Source organism: Apium graveolens, chromosome 9 (assembly GCF_009905375.1).
Source record: "Apium graveolens cultivar Ventura chromosome 9, ASM990537v1, whole genome shotgun sequence".
Lineage (NCBI taxonomy): Eukaryota > Viridiplantae > Streptophyta > Magnoliopsida > Apiales > Apiaceae > Apium > Apium graveolens.
In genome coordinates this window covers 68376728-68391057 of record NC_133655.1, presented here as the reverse complement: position 1 = coordinate 68391057, position 14330 = coordinate 68376728, and positions in this window count along the sequence as shown.

Below are 14330 nucleotides of genomic sequence, written 5' to 3'. Positions count from 1 at the left end.
AAGGCTGTTTACAAGGTCAAATGTCCAGTCATTGAGAAAGTTGAGAACATTAAAACTAAGAATGTTGTTCTGCCTGATAAAGGCCAATTTTATAAGTATGCCGGACCCAACCAAGCTTGGGTTCCGAAGAAGGTCTAATCCATTTGTATTGCAGGGCATTAAATAGGTACAACCGGTAGTGTGGATTCTTGACAGCGGATCGTCAAGACATATGACCGGAGATAGAGCCCTGCTATCAAATGTGGTTGAGAAAGCTGGCCCAGTGGTTACCTTTGGAGATAACAACAAAGGTTTAAATGAGGGATATGGCTGTTTGCTAGCTGGAAATGTTATCATTGAAAATGTGTATGTTGTGCAAGGACTTGAACACAATCTGCTTAGCATTAGTCAGTTCTGTGACAACGACTATAATGTTTTATTCGACAAGCTGAAGTGTCAGATTCTGCACAAGAAAAATGAAAAACCCTCCTTGATGGGAATCCGGAAAGGAAATCTGTTCGTAGCTGACATGAACTCTGGAAGCAATCTTGAAGTCAATTGTTTCTATGCAAAGGCATCGTCAGATGAGAGTTGACTATGGCACAAGAGACTTTCTCATCTCAATTTCAAAACAATGAATTCTCTTATCAAAAGAGAATTGGTCAGAGGTCTGCCTCAGCTGGAATTCTCCCCAGAAGGACTGTGTGAGGCTTGCCAGAAAGGAAAGTCAAAGAAAGTAAGTCACAGAGGCACTGACACATCCTCCATAACTGGTGTTCTGCAATTATTGCACATGGATTTATTTGGACCAGTTAATGTTCTTTCGATGTCAAAGAAGTGTTACTGTCTTCTGATAGTTGATGACTATTCCAAGTATACGTGGGTTTTATTACTTCACTCTAAGGATGAAATACCACAAGTTGTGATTGATCATATCAAGTTGATCGAGTTAGATTCTAATGTCCCTGTTAGAGCAATAAGGTCAGATAATGAAACAGAATTCAAGAATTCACTTCTCAATGGATTCTGTACAGACAAAGGGATTACCAGACAATTTTCAGCTCCTAGAACCCCTCAGCAAAATGGAGTGGTAGAAAGGAAGAATCGTACATTGATTGAAGCTGCAAGAACGATGTTAAGTGAATCAGGTCTTCCAATGTACTTTTGGGATGAAGCTATCAATATTGCATGTTATACTCAGAATCGAACTCTAATCAACAAAGACTTCATGAAAACTCCTTTTGAAATTATGAGTGAACAGAAACCTTCTATCAAATACTTTCATGTATTTGGTGCCAGATGCTTCATGCTCAAGGATGGAGATGATCGTCGTGGTAAATTCGAGGCAAAGGCATATGAGGGTATTTTTGTTAGATATGGAAGAAGATTATACATGGTGTATATCATTGATCAACACAAAGTAACTGAAAGTGTCAATGTTACATTTGATGACACTAAACTCCCTAGTATCCAAACTGAAGATCCTTCTGAGAAACTGAAGTTTGATGATATGTCAGATTCAGAATCAGAACATGATCAAGAACCTGAGGTTGTTGCTGGTGAAGAACCTGTTAATCATAATGATACTCAAGGTAATGGTGATGGAAACTTTGGCAACAATGGAGATACCACTGCTACTGACGGAGAATCTTCAAGTCAACATGGCAACAACTCAGGGGGAGATGCTGAAGGATCAACTAGTAGGACACAACATCCCAATAAATTTCAAGGCGAATCATCAAGATCAAATCTTCCAAGATAGACTGTCTGGAATAAAGCTCATCCTTTTGAGTTGATTATTGGTGATCCAGATGTTGGAGTCAGAACTAGACGTGCTACTCAAAATGAGTGTCTGTTCTCATGATTTCTTTCTGAGATGGAATCTAAGAAGATTGAGGAAGCACTGACTGATCCAGATTGGGTGATTGCTATGCAAGATGAACTCAATCAGTTTGAACATCAATAAGTCTGGAAACTGGTACCTAGACCTACACACAAGAAAGCTGTTGGTACTCGGTGGGTATTCAGGAATAAACTAGATGAAGATGGTGTGGTTACAAGAAATAAAGCAAGACTGGTAGCTAAAGGGTATTCTCAAGCTGAAGGCATTGATTATGATGAAACCTATGCTCCAGTGGCTAGACTAGAGGCCATCAGGATATTTCTGGCATTTGCAGCATTCTCTAACTTTAAAGTTTATCAAATGGATGTCAAGAGTGCCTTTCTGAATGGAAAGCTGGATGAAGAGGTATATGTAGAGCAACCTCCTGGTTTTGAAGATCCAGATCATTTGGATTTTGTCTACTTTCTTTTCAAGGCTATCTATGGACTCAAACAGTCTCCGAGAAAATGGTATGACACTCTCTCTGAATTTCTTATTGAAAATAACTTTATTAGATGTGTCATAGACAAAACTCTCTTTTCTAAAAAGCATAAGAATGATACTATATTAGTCCAAGTCTATGTGGATGATATAATATTTGGGTCTACTAATGATAATCTCTGTAAGAGATTTTCTAAGTTAATGCACAGCAAATTTGAAATGAGCATGATGGGAGAGCTGAAGTTCTTTCTTGGATTACAAGTAAATCAAAGGTTAGATGGAACTTTTATTTGTCAATCCAAGTATCTAAAGGAACTCCTCAAAAAGTATAATCTAGAGGATTCTCCATCAGTAAGGACTCCGTCAACTACAGCTGTCAAGCTTGGACCATGTGAAAACTCCATTAAGGTAGATGTCACAAGCTACAGAGGTATGATTGGCTCGTTACTTTATCTTACTACAAGTAGACCAGATATTATGTATGCTACATGCTTATGTGCAAGGTTCCAAGCGGATCCTAGAGATATTCATCTCATTGCTGTTAAACGAATCTTGAGATATCTTAAGGGAACACCAAATCTAGGTATTTGGTACCCTAAAGAATCTGGTTTTAACCTTGTTGGATATACAGATTCAGATTACGCAGGAAGTGTTGTTGATAGGAAAAGCACCTCAGGGAGTTGTCAATTCCTAGGTAGCAGACTAGTCTCATGGTACAGCAAGAAACATCAAACAGTTTCCAATTCAACGACCGAGGCTGAATATATTGCTGTTGGAAGCTGCTGTGCTCAGATCTTGTGGATTAGGAATCAGCTACGGGACAATGGCTCAGTATTGAACAAAATACCTATTATATGTGACAATACAAGTGCAATAGCCATCACCAACAACCCTGTGCAGCATACAAGGACCAAGCACATTGACATCAGTATATTGGTCTTGCGGTTGTTTTCAATCAAAGGATCAATTTTGGCAAACTACTTTTACCCATTCTTCTGAGACATCTCACTACTGCTTTACGTGATCATTCTACAAATCATAGGGTTTCGTACTACTACGCTCGTTTTCTCATGCTCATAGCAGAACATCTTCTCTCACCTGAGCATAAAGCTCTTTTTGCTAACACTTCAGTAACCGAACCCCCTCCAGTAAGTAAAAAGATTTACACACGCCAAGACACAACCTTCAAATTCATTCTAGTTCCAGTACTTGTATCTGCTTTCATGGCCACTTACATTCCTTTACCTATCTTCAATCTTCCCGGTCATGAACAGCAACCTCAACCTCCAGTGGTTCAAACCACCCAGGCTCAAACATCAGATGCTCTTCCTCTGCAGGTAATAATTCCTCAAACTCAAACTATTCCTCCTTCTGTTGAAAGACCCCTAGTGGTTGATAGGACTGACCATGAAGTTGTAGAACCACAGCTTCAATCCCAGGTCATAGAGCCAAACACAGAGTCACAACCTATCTCAACCTCTCCCCCACTGTCTAAAATGTTGCCTAGAAGGTTAGTAGGAAGTAGTATGTTGGTGGATGTGAATGAACCCTCAGCTCTGCCTCCTCCCAAGAAAAGAAGAACATTTACTGAGGCATCTGAAAGCCCATCCTTGTCCTCCCAACAGGACATGGACTTTGATATGGCCAGTGAACAGTTACTAGAGACATTCTATCAACATGATGAATCTATTGAAATTCGCCATAGGGCCATGGCATCCTGTACTGAGTCAAGCACACTTCCATTACTCACAATGGAAGCATACAGACCAATAGATGATAATCAGGACATGGAGCGAGGAGTGCACATTGAGTCGGTTACAGTGCCTGCCATAATTACGGCAGAAGAGCAGACACATGCTTCTGAGGGAAAATCTGACTCTCAGCCACCTTTAATAGAGTCATTTTCTCCCCTCCCAGATCCAACACCTCTGGCTCCCTCACGGGATTCTCCACTCGCAGATTTATCTGGAGAAAGTGGAGGGCAACTCGGTCAATCTATCCCTGAAGCAATTCGGACATCTATTTCACATGAAAAGATAGGTTTGACTGAGGATCAGGACTCGCGAATTCCCATTGCACCACCACTGACCTCTCTTGAAGAGGCTAGGGTGATTTCAAATGCAGGTACAGAATATCAGCATCAGGAAGACTCCTCACGAGCAATAATATTGAGAGATACACAAGCACGTGAGTTGAGTGAATCAAACAGGAGAGATATTCAGGTGAGCGCACACACAGAAACAAACACTGAAAATCTGTTAGCTCAAATTGCTGAACTGAAAGAACAACTTGCAAAAAGTCAGGCTGAGGCTCAATCATTCAAAACACAAGTGGTTGAACGGTCTTCTTCTTCCACCTCTGTCAATAATCAGCTGGCTCTCATCAGGACTGAAATATCAGATTTGAAGACCTCTGTTGTACCAAAGCTTAACTCAATCCAGGCATCTCCAACTTTATCAGCTGAAGACATTTCAAACTTCTGCTCTCTCCATACAAGAATGACTTCTCTTAAAGACTTGGTTGAAATGAATCATTCACTGGATTCCTCCAGATTTCTAAAGATAGAGACGGGCATGGAACATCTCAATGAAGGGATGAAGCACTTGTACTTCATGATCAAAAATTCTCACTGCCCTAATGAAGAACAAAGGACTTTCTTTGAAGGGCCGTCTGGTGGAGGCTCAGGCTCTGGAGGTGATGGAGGTCATGGAGGATCTAAGGGAAAGTCTGTAGAGGATTCCTCGACTAAGGGGGAGAAGAAAGGGAGAAGTGGAAAGGGAAAAGAGAAAGATTCTTCTGCTCAAGACACAGGGAAGGCTGATGATGTCTACTATAGTGGAGAACAGGATGACTTTGATATTTTTGACATTCCCACTGAACCAGTCTTGGAAGATAAAGATGGTGTCTTTGAAGCTGAGGAGGAAAGTGATTTTGGAGAATGGGTAGAGGAAGCTCAAGTGGATCCTGTTTTTGAGAAAGAGTTTTAGCAGCAGCAGTCAGAGTTGAAAAGAAAAGAAGCTGAACTCAAAAAGGTATCCCAGATCATTGATATGAGGAAAAATATTGAACGAATAGAAACTATTGAAAAGCAACGTCTTCATGACATTAAAGCTAAAGAAAGGAGAAAATATGTCAGACTGAAGATTGGTGAAAAATGGGATGAAGCTAGGAGAGTACTTGATATGCCTCAGCTGAGCACAAACAATGATAGGCAGTTTCTACATCTTCTGGACAAGCTGGAGATCTCTAATCCAAACAATGACGTGTACATGAATGCTATAAAGACTGAAGTCTCAAGGATAACAGCTGCCTTTGACAGATCTCTAAATGAAATGAGCATATTTGTATATTGTCAGAGCGAAGGATCTTTCAAGGTATCACTTCATCTGTTTGAGAATCGTTCTTTATCAGAGATTTGGGTTCTTCTCAACAAAGTCAAAAGAAGCTCAGAATTGAATGAAGTTCTTCGAGAAAGGCTCAAAGAGTTTGCCAGCAGGGCTAGTCCTCAAGTGGTCAACAATTCTCATCAGGTAAGATTCTTTAAGTCTGACTGTCTTCAAATCTGCCAGCTCGATTCATAATCTCTTAAAGACTACTCAGCTAAGAATCTTGTCTGGATGGAACATCACTTAAGAACTGTTGGATATTCATCCATGTTGAAAACTCAAGCAGCTGATCTGATTCATGCTTATTGTGAAAAGAATATTAAAAGGTACAATCAGTTCAAGAATAAGCTAAAGTCAATTGGAGTTCAACCAGTCAGACCAGCGAGCTTCACTTTTGAAAAGGATCGTGTCTTTGACAAGGAATTGCTTCAAGATTTGGAAGAAGGTGAATTCGGAAGAGAAGACAATTGAATTCAATTAGCTCAAAACTTAATGTAATATGATTAGGGCTTTATGAATTAAGATAGACTAATGTAGTTATATGTTCAAACTAGAGGAACATCTATCTTATATTTACTTGTAAATTTCTTTTAGAATCTGGAAAATGTTAAATATAATCCAGAACTTTTCTGTTATTTACTTTGCATTACTGTTTATATCTTTTTCCTATTTGTTAGTTGAGTTATCCTCTAGGTATTTGTTGTTATTGTCTAACAAACAAATAGGGGTAGATTGAAAGGCATATTTCATAGCCTATTTGTTTATTCGAGGATTTAACTCAACTCAAATAAGGATGTAACAAGTAAATAGTGGTTATATCGTCAGAGAGATCTCTCAAAGTAACATATGTCAAAGGATTAAGTAACATTGTTCGTCTACAGACTTGAGAACTTAATTCACTGGAAGAAGCTCAAGAAATTGATCAAGCCTCGGTGATATAAATCAAGATTGTGGATTTAATCAAGTGACAGAGATCTCGTCAGGGTATTAATTAATTATAAGGATTTAGTCTGAAGAAAATCAAGAGTATCAAAGTCAAGGCATGAAGAAACGTCACGGAAGTTAGTCACTCATGAACCAGACAGTACATCGAGTGTCAATATTGAAGTGGTGGAATTGATTCATAATTGACAGTGATTTTCAGAAGATTTTCAGAAGAATGGTTGCTGCTCAAGATTAGTATTAATTCTCTATTAATTAATTAAGTCATATAATTTAATTAAGAGAATAAATTAAATCTGCAAAGATTAATTTATTGATTAATTAAATTAATTGATTAATTAATTCAGAATTATTAGTTGATTAAAATCTGTTTTAATCCAGCAAGACTATCTTTTTTATTAGCAAGACAATCGGTATGACAATCAATAGTCATACCGAAAGTCATGCTAGTTCATTTAGATTGTCTTGCCGAAAGTTCTATCAGTTCAATGGATAGTCCTACCGAAAGTCCTACCAGTTAAAAGGATTGTCATGCTAAGCAGAAAGGATTGTCTTACCAGTTAAATCAAGGATTGATTTAATATAAAAGAACTGAAGCTGATTTTAAAGAGTAGCAGTGTATTGAATATCAAAAAAAGAAGAACACAGAACAGAGAAAAACAGCAGAGAACTTATTGCAAATTCACAGATCATTTATTTCTAGTATTTATTGTTAAATCTAATCCATTAGAAATCCTTTTCTTGTTCTTGTGTAACTATCTAGCGGATCAAAATCCCGAGAACTTAATCTCAAATTGTATTTAGCATTTGATCCTTTTTATTACAAAAATAGAAAAAGTTCATGTCGAATTTATTCTAGATTTGGAATAATTTATTTGAGATTAATCCCTTGTAAACGATACCGTTGTTGTAACACCTTTCAAGTTTAATAATAGTTTTATTTAACTTGAATTTTGTTTCACTTTTTTATTCCGCATTTTATTCGATTAAACGGTATTGTTTGTATTCAACCCCCCTTCTACAAACATATTGAGACCTAACACATACTTTCTTTGAGAAATAAAGAACCCATCTTTAATTCTGTCCATCTCCAAGCCCAAAAAGTTGCTCTCTTGCCCCATGTCTTTCATGTTAAAATGATTCGAGAGAACTTTCTTCAGGTCACTGATTGAATTCATGCAATTTCCCGATATTAACAAATCATCCACATATATTAACACCAAAGTAATGGATTCCTTAGACACCTTTGAGTACAAACTGCAAAACAACAACTCACACTTTATCCAGACCCTCACACGCTGAATGAATTCTAATCAATGTTTTAAAATCTCACCAAACAACACTCTTTTCAAAAATATATCAAATATACGCTCTGATACCATAAAGACATTTGAACATTATGCAAGTGATAACAATGAAAAGATAGGATGGGAGAATGTGCCAAATTATATTTCACTCAATAATGCAAAACACACATTGAGTCCATAAACCTGTATACCAGGTCTTTTTAATATCTCAGAATACCAGTACTACTAATAAAGTAGAAAGTAAAAGACTACAATGTCCTATATCAGAATAGCTGTAGATACTTGGACACTACTACCAGTAAGACAAAGACATGGTCCCAACATTACACTAAGATAGACACATCAACAGTAATACACACTGCCCGATGCACATTACATTGCTGGTTTATTGAAACTAAATAGGATTAACTAAGGATAACTTCAATAGCCAAATAACAAAATTGTATAATCTGATTGACTTTAATATACACATTTCACTATAAATATATACCAAGATCTAGAAATTCCTCCAAGGTTTAGCAAAGTTCTAAAGCTTGAGCTCTCCAATTTCAAGTTACGACTACGTGATCAAGTGTCTTCCTCTCTATAAGGCAGCTAAAGTAGAAAGATGAGTGGGAAACATTAGAGCGCATCTTTCAGGAAGAAAACAAAGATATAAAATATAAATGGGTCAGCTGTTGGAATAAAGAATCTTATTCAAAACTTCCATAACTCAAATATTTAGAAAAAAGGTATTAAATAGAAAATATATTGTTTGAAAATAGCTTGATTACAAACAATCTGGCACAAGACTTTATACAACACTTAATATAAAAATCTATACACTTAGTTAAGTTGTTAGTCCCAAAGTATCATAGAAGGGGGGTTGAATACGAACCTACAATCTTTTCGATTCATTTACAAGTTCTTCGTTATAAGTGCGGAATCTAAATAGACACAAAACAATTTGAGCAATATATTATTTTATTAATATAATCCTTGAGGTTGCTACAATCTAATTAATGAGTTGATTAGCTACAATAAATTCAGTAGCACAACACTATGTTTACAAGCTTAATAAATGAGGTTCTTTAATGGAGCTCCCGTAAACACTTTTGTTGAACTGAAGAAGATAACCCAATGAATACTGATTCAATTTGCTGCTTTGTAGTCTTCATTCATTTGGACATGTGGCTTGATTTGAACCACTCATTTCATTTAAATTTGCTTCAATATAATTATGAAAAAACCTTCAAGTACCAACTAGCGACTAGGAAATTGATAACCTGTGACTGAATAATTAACCTGCGACTGAGAACTTAAAATTACCAAGTTCTTAACCTGCGACTAACTTCAACTTGCGACCAACAAGGCAACCTGTGACTTTAATGTTAACCTGCGACTAATCATACCAACCTGCGACTGATCAAATCAACCTCCGACTGGTATGACAACCTACGACTTATATGTTAACCTGCGACTAGTATTTGCCTTACAGAAATTTCTTTCTCTCCAATAGCTTTATCAACTCTATTTTTATTGTATTGCTGAATTAAATATCTTATGTATTGTTGATGTTTAGTGTACTACTATGGTTTACAAATAACTAACATGGGTTGATATAATTCAGTTCCTTTTGCACTGTAAAGATGATACATCCAGAAAGGTTATTTCTAGCTTCAATCACTGAACCCCTGATCTTCAATACTTCAAATAAAACATGTAACCGATATTGGAAGTCCTTTGATGTCTTATTCTTCATAGAGGCTTGAACATGTTAATGAACTTCTTCCCATGACCTGAGTGTGGACTTAGAGATTCATTTGCATCTTTTGATTCTTTGTATATATCATGTCTTCATCTTTAGGGTTCCTGTGCTTCACAGTTTAATATTGTTTATCTGTTTCTATTTTCAGGTTGAGTTATAATTTATCGATTACTTGTTACATTATATTATGCTTTACAATCTTCCCATATTTGATTGTTAGAGATCGACAAGCAAATCCCTAAGGATAACTCAACTGACAATAAGAAAAAGTACAACCTCAAAACAGATAAAGATATTAATTACATTCTGGATTACATATACAATTCCAGATTTCTTAAACTACAAATTACAAAGAAGTATTCCTCTAGCCTGAACAAATTATCTATGTCTTCTTTGTCTTTTTCATCTTGGGGTTCTTGCCTTGACTGCCTTCTCCTTCTTGAGTGGATTTAGTCTGAACAGACTTTCTCTTGGGAGCCTTCCTTTTATGATCAGTTGATTTTGTTGATTCTGGGAGAGATGATCCTTTGCTTCTATTTTGAAGAACATCCAGTCTAGCTTGAACCAAATCACGAGCTTCTATTTCCAGTGCATTAATGGCAGGTGGATTATTCAACTCATTAAGCATCATCTGAAAATATCTGACTTTGGAACACTTTGGAATAAGATCAAACAACATTGAAGATTTCTTTGACATTACGAAGACTGTTATCCTTTTAGGATGTCTTCGTAGTCTCTTGGTAACGTTGATTAATTCTTCTTCCACCACCTCATCAAGTATCCTTATGATTGGGATCAAAGCAATCTTGTCCTTCTTACATGTGGAGAGTTTGACGTTCATTAAGGCTTAATGAATTGCTTCTGACTCGCTTGTTCTGAAATCATTGATCTTAATCTTTGCTTTATTAATCTGAAAGACTGGTTTCCCTTCACTGTTAGCGCTGATAATAGGTTCACTATCTTTTAAAAGATTCATTTATGGCTCCCCATTAGTTAACATTATCTCATTATAAGCTCTTCCAACTTGCTTCATGTCCTTCTCTGTATCCCTGATCATTTTGTCATTGAGCCTATAAGTATATAGAACTTCAGCAACTTTAAGGTCTGCTTATGATCTTTTAACTCCCGATGCCTCCAGTTTTGCTCTTTTTCTCCTCAGTTGACTTTCAAGGAAAGTGAGTTGTAGATATCGAATGGATCTCAGATGTTGATCAGACATAGTGATATTTTGCATCCTGCCATCTGCAAATACTTTGATCACAAATGGATAAAGAAATGCTTGAGGAGATACATCTATCATCATTTTTAGAAGTTTGTCTCTAAATCATTCATTCTCATTCGATTTCAACTAGGGGATCTTTGATGCTAAGACAAACAGTTCCACTATATTTAGCTTCTTCAGGACACTCGAAGAGATCTTTATTTGGAGTCCATCTCTGTGGTTGACAGTAATGTTCCATCCATTCGTTAGAATATTCACAGTAGTGCCAGTGATTATCCTATTGAACTAAGAATATAACTCATGAATATTTGGGTAATCCTTTCTGTACTTCTCTATAGTGTTCAGAAGATTCCTGTTGCCAATGTCTAGCTTGTGATAGTTTTCTGACTTGTCTAATTTCCTTTTGATCTCATTCCATTCACTTCCTCTCCCGTTAGCTCGAAGATAAGATTCTTTTGCTTCTATGGCTTCTCTTCTTTGTATTGATTTTTGTACTCTGGCTCTTGATCTTTCAATATCCTCTTGAATTTCTTGATATGATCAATTGAACTTTTCAGACCATCCATAGTACAAACAATCATCCAAGAAAGCATCTTCATCTTCAAATTCTTCATCCTCAGTTATGACCTTTCTTTCTTCAGTAACCACTACTTCAACTCTTGCTTCAAAACCCTCAGGAACATCGCTTTCATCTATTTCTCCTTCCTCCATTTCATACTCTGAGAACAGGGGCTTTGGAGCATATATCTCTTATTTTAAAGTTGATTGCTCCCCCTGAGTTGAAGAACTCTTCTCAGCACCATGTCTCGCTCTTAACAACACTCTTTCATCAATCCTCTCTTCCTGAATCTCATCTCCAAATTCATCATAAACATAGTTAGCTGTTTGAAAAACATCCTAAATTAAGTCCACAACCGCAGCTACTTTTTCTTGCTCCACCCTTTTCTCTCCCTCAGTTGTGTTATCCTTCAGAGCTGGGGTTGATTTTGAAGGCAAGATCACGATAGGAAACTCTTGAGATGATGGTTCTGAAACAAACAGTTGCTTACTGACTGAGGTCTTTGGCCCAGTACTGGAAAGAGTTGTTTCAGTGGTGACAGGGATTGGCGCTTGCTTGCTAACAGAGATCTTTGGCTCAATATTGGCAATTACCTTTCCCTTCCCAGATTGAGTGAGAGATTGCCCCACGAATTCCCGTAAACTAGCAAATGATGCTTATTGAAGTTCAAGTTGTTCGGAAAGATGGGAAATCTGATGATCCCTGACAGACAATTCATTCTTGATATATTGATCCTTGAGAGCCATTTGTTCTTTGAAATAACTGTCTTTAAATGCTAACAGGTCTACAGGTGTTTGAGATAACAGGTCTATAGGTATTATTTGGGAGGTAGGTGTCTCACGGGTTTCTCACAGTGTATCACTCGATATTATTTCACTCGGTTTAGGGATTGGTGTTTCACTCACCCTCACGGGTACACTCCGCTCATAGCTCCGAGATCGATATGTTCTTGCAGAAAACACCAGAGCTATCCTTGAGGAGGTCAGCAGTGGTGTAATAGGAATTCGCGATTCCCCATCCTTGTTCAAGACAAGTTGCATGTCATCATGAGATGACTGATCCAGAGTTGGAATCTCTGGGAGGATCACTGAGGCGGTCATATATGGCATCTATTTCTCAGCTTCCTCTAATGCTTGTGAAGACAATTTCCCTTTAGGCTCACTAGTTGAATTTGGTTCATTGCCAATGGGTTGCCGATCCGCACCTATGTCGGATCCCCTATCCGCATATGCATCCAGGTTTATTAGTCCTGGGGAGGTAATTGATGTGCAAGATGTGGCAGCGATTAAAGCACTATCTCATAATACCTGTGAAGGCAGTTGATCCATTGAAGGACCTTGAACAGGATATTCTAACTGTAAAATGGTTGAATGCCCTATTTCCGTCAATACTTCCTCACCAAAAAACTCTTCTAATCGACTCATTTAAAACTTCAAAACCTTGAATATTGGAGAGTGTGTCTAACTCATTATAGGATACAATGGCCGACGGGCGAAGTTCAATAGAACCACCTTATTGAGAAGATGGATCCAGTAACTGTTTATCTGCCTTTTCAGCCATTATATCCTTTTGGGAAGATACATGGGAGGTTACAGTTGTCTCGGTGGGGATACTGTTTTGCTTCATTTGAGACAGAGCTGTGGGTTATTTGCTGCATCGTGTGTAGTTTCTCCCTATATATTCATGGGATCCTTATACGCCAGGGTTTGGGCTAAGAGAGTTTGAGATGTGTCTATGGGCCCTAGAGGGTGGTTATGAATTTGCGGGAAATTAAACTCATTGCCTCCTGACATTAATTGCTCCTCAGCAAGTTGTGTGTGAAATTTAGCAAGATCAAGTGAATTTATATCTACTTAATCATCGAAACTAGTGCTCATAGAAGATTCATTCATACCTGTGAAGTCTGGCCTGTAAACATTAGTCTCTGATTGGTGTGACTCAGCTTCAACTTGTTTTAGCAGCTTCAAGTTGAGAAACCTTTTCTGACTGTTCAGGAACTACAGGTTCTTGATCAACATTTATGGGTTGAGCAAGAGGAGTAGTCTGAGGATCAGCTTCTTGTTCAGCTCCTGCTCCTTCAGCATCCTCATTCACATTAACAGGGGCTTGATCCTCAGGGACTTGATCTTCTTCAGACTCAAAGGCAGGTGCTGCATCAATGGAGTCAAAGAATTCTTGTATAAAGTCCGTCACAAAGATGTCATTGTTGTTAGAATAGGGATTCGTTCTTATCAGAGTTAGACACTAGTTTGGAGGTCAATTCTGCAGACGGTTCCATGTCTTCACTGTGAACTGCTTCTTTCTGAGCTTTTGTGAGCTTGCCATTGAGAACAATCTGGAGAAACCTTACATAGAGACTGTGTTCTTGATGTTGAGCTTGCTTTTCTAGAATTTCTCTCATGATCATCCTCCCAAAGTTGATTCGGAGATTACTAACAATAGCCACACCGACAACCTTCATGAATTGTGTGATTCCATGAAATACACCAGTCTTGGGAGATAGGCAGAAAGAGAGAATATTGAAAAATAAGTTCCAAGGTTTGGTTAGGTGACTCTTGTATAGTGTTTGGGAAATGTGTTATTTGACATATTATTGTGCATGTCTCTGAAGAAAGTAAGCAGTTCCTCTTCATTTGGTGTTGGATCAAAATTATCTCTAGGGAATTGGAGATATTCATTAAGATCATCCTCAGTTATTTGTATTGCTTCCTCACCAATGAGAAATGAGAATCCTACCCTGTTGTCATCTGATATGTCTTGAGCTGTGGTGTGAATATGTCTTAGAAGCTCAACATTTAGTGGGACATTAGTAATCAATGCATAATGCACAATCGAATGCTCGTTTAGAAAACAGATCCATTTTTC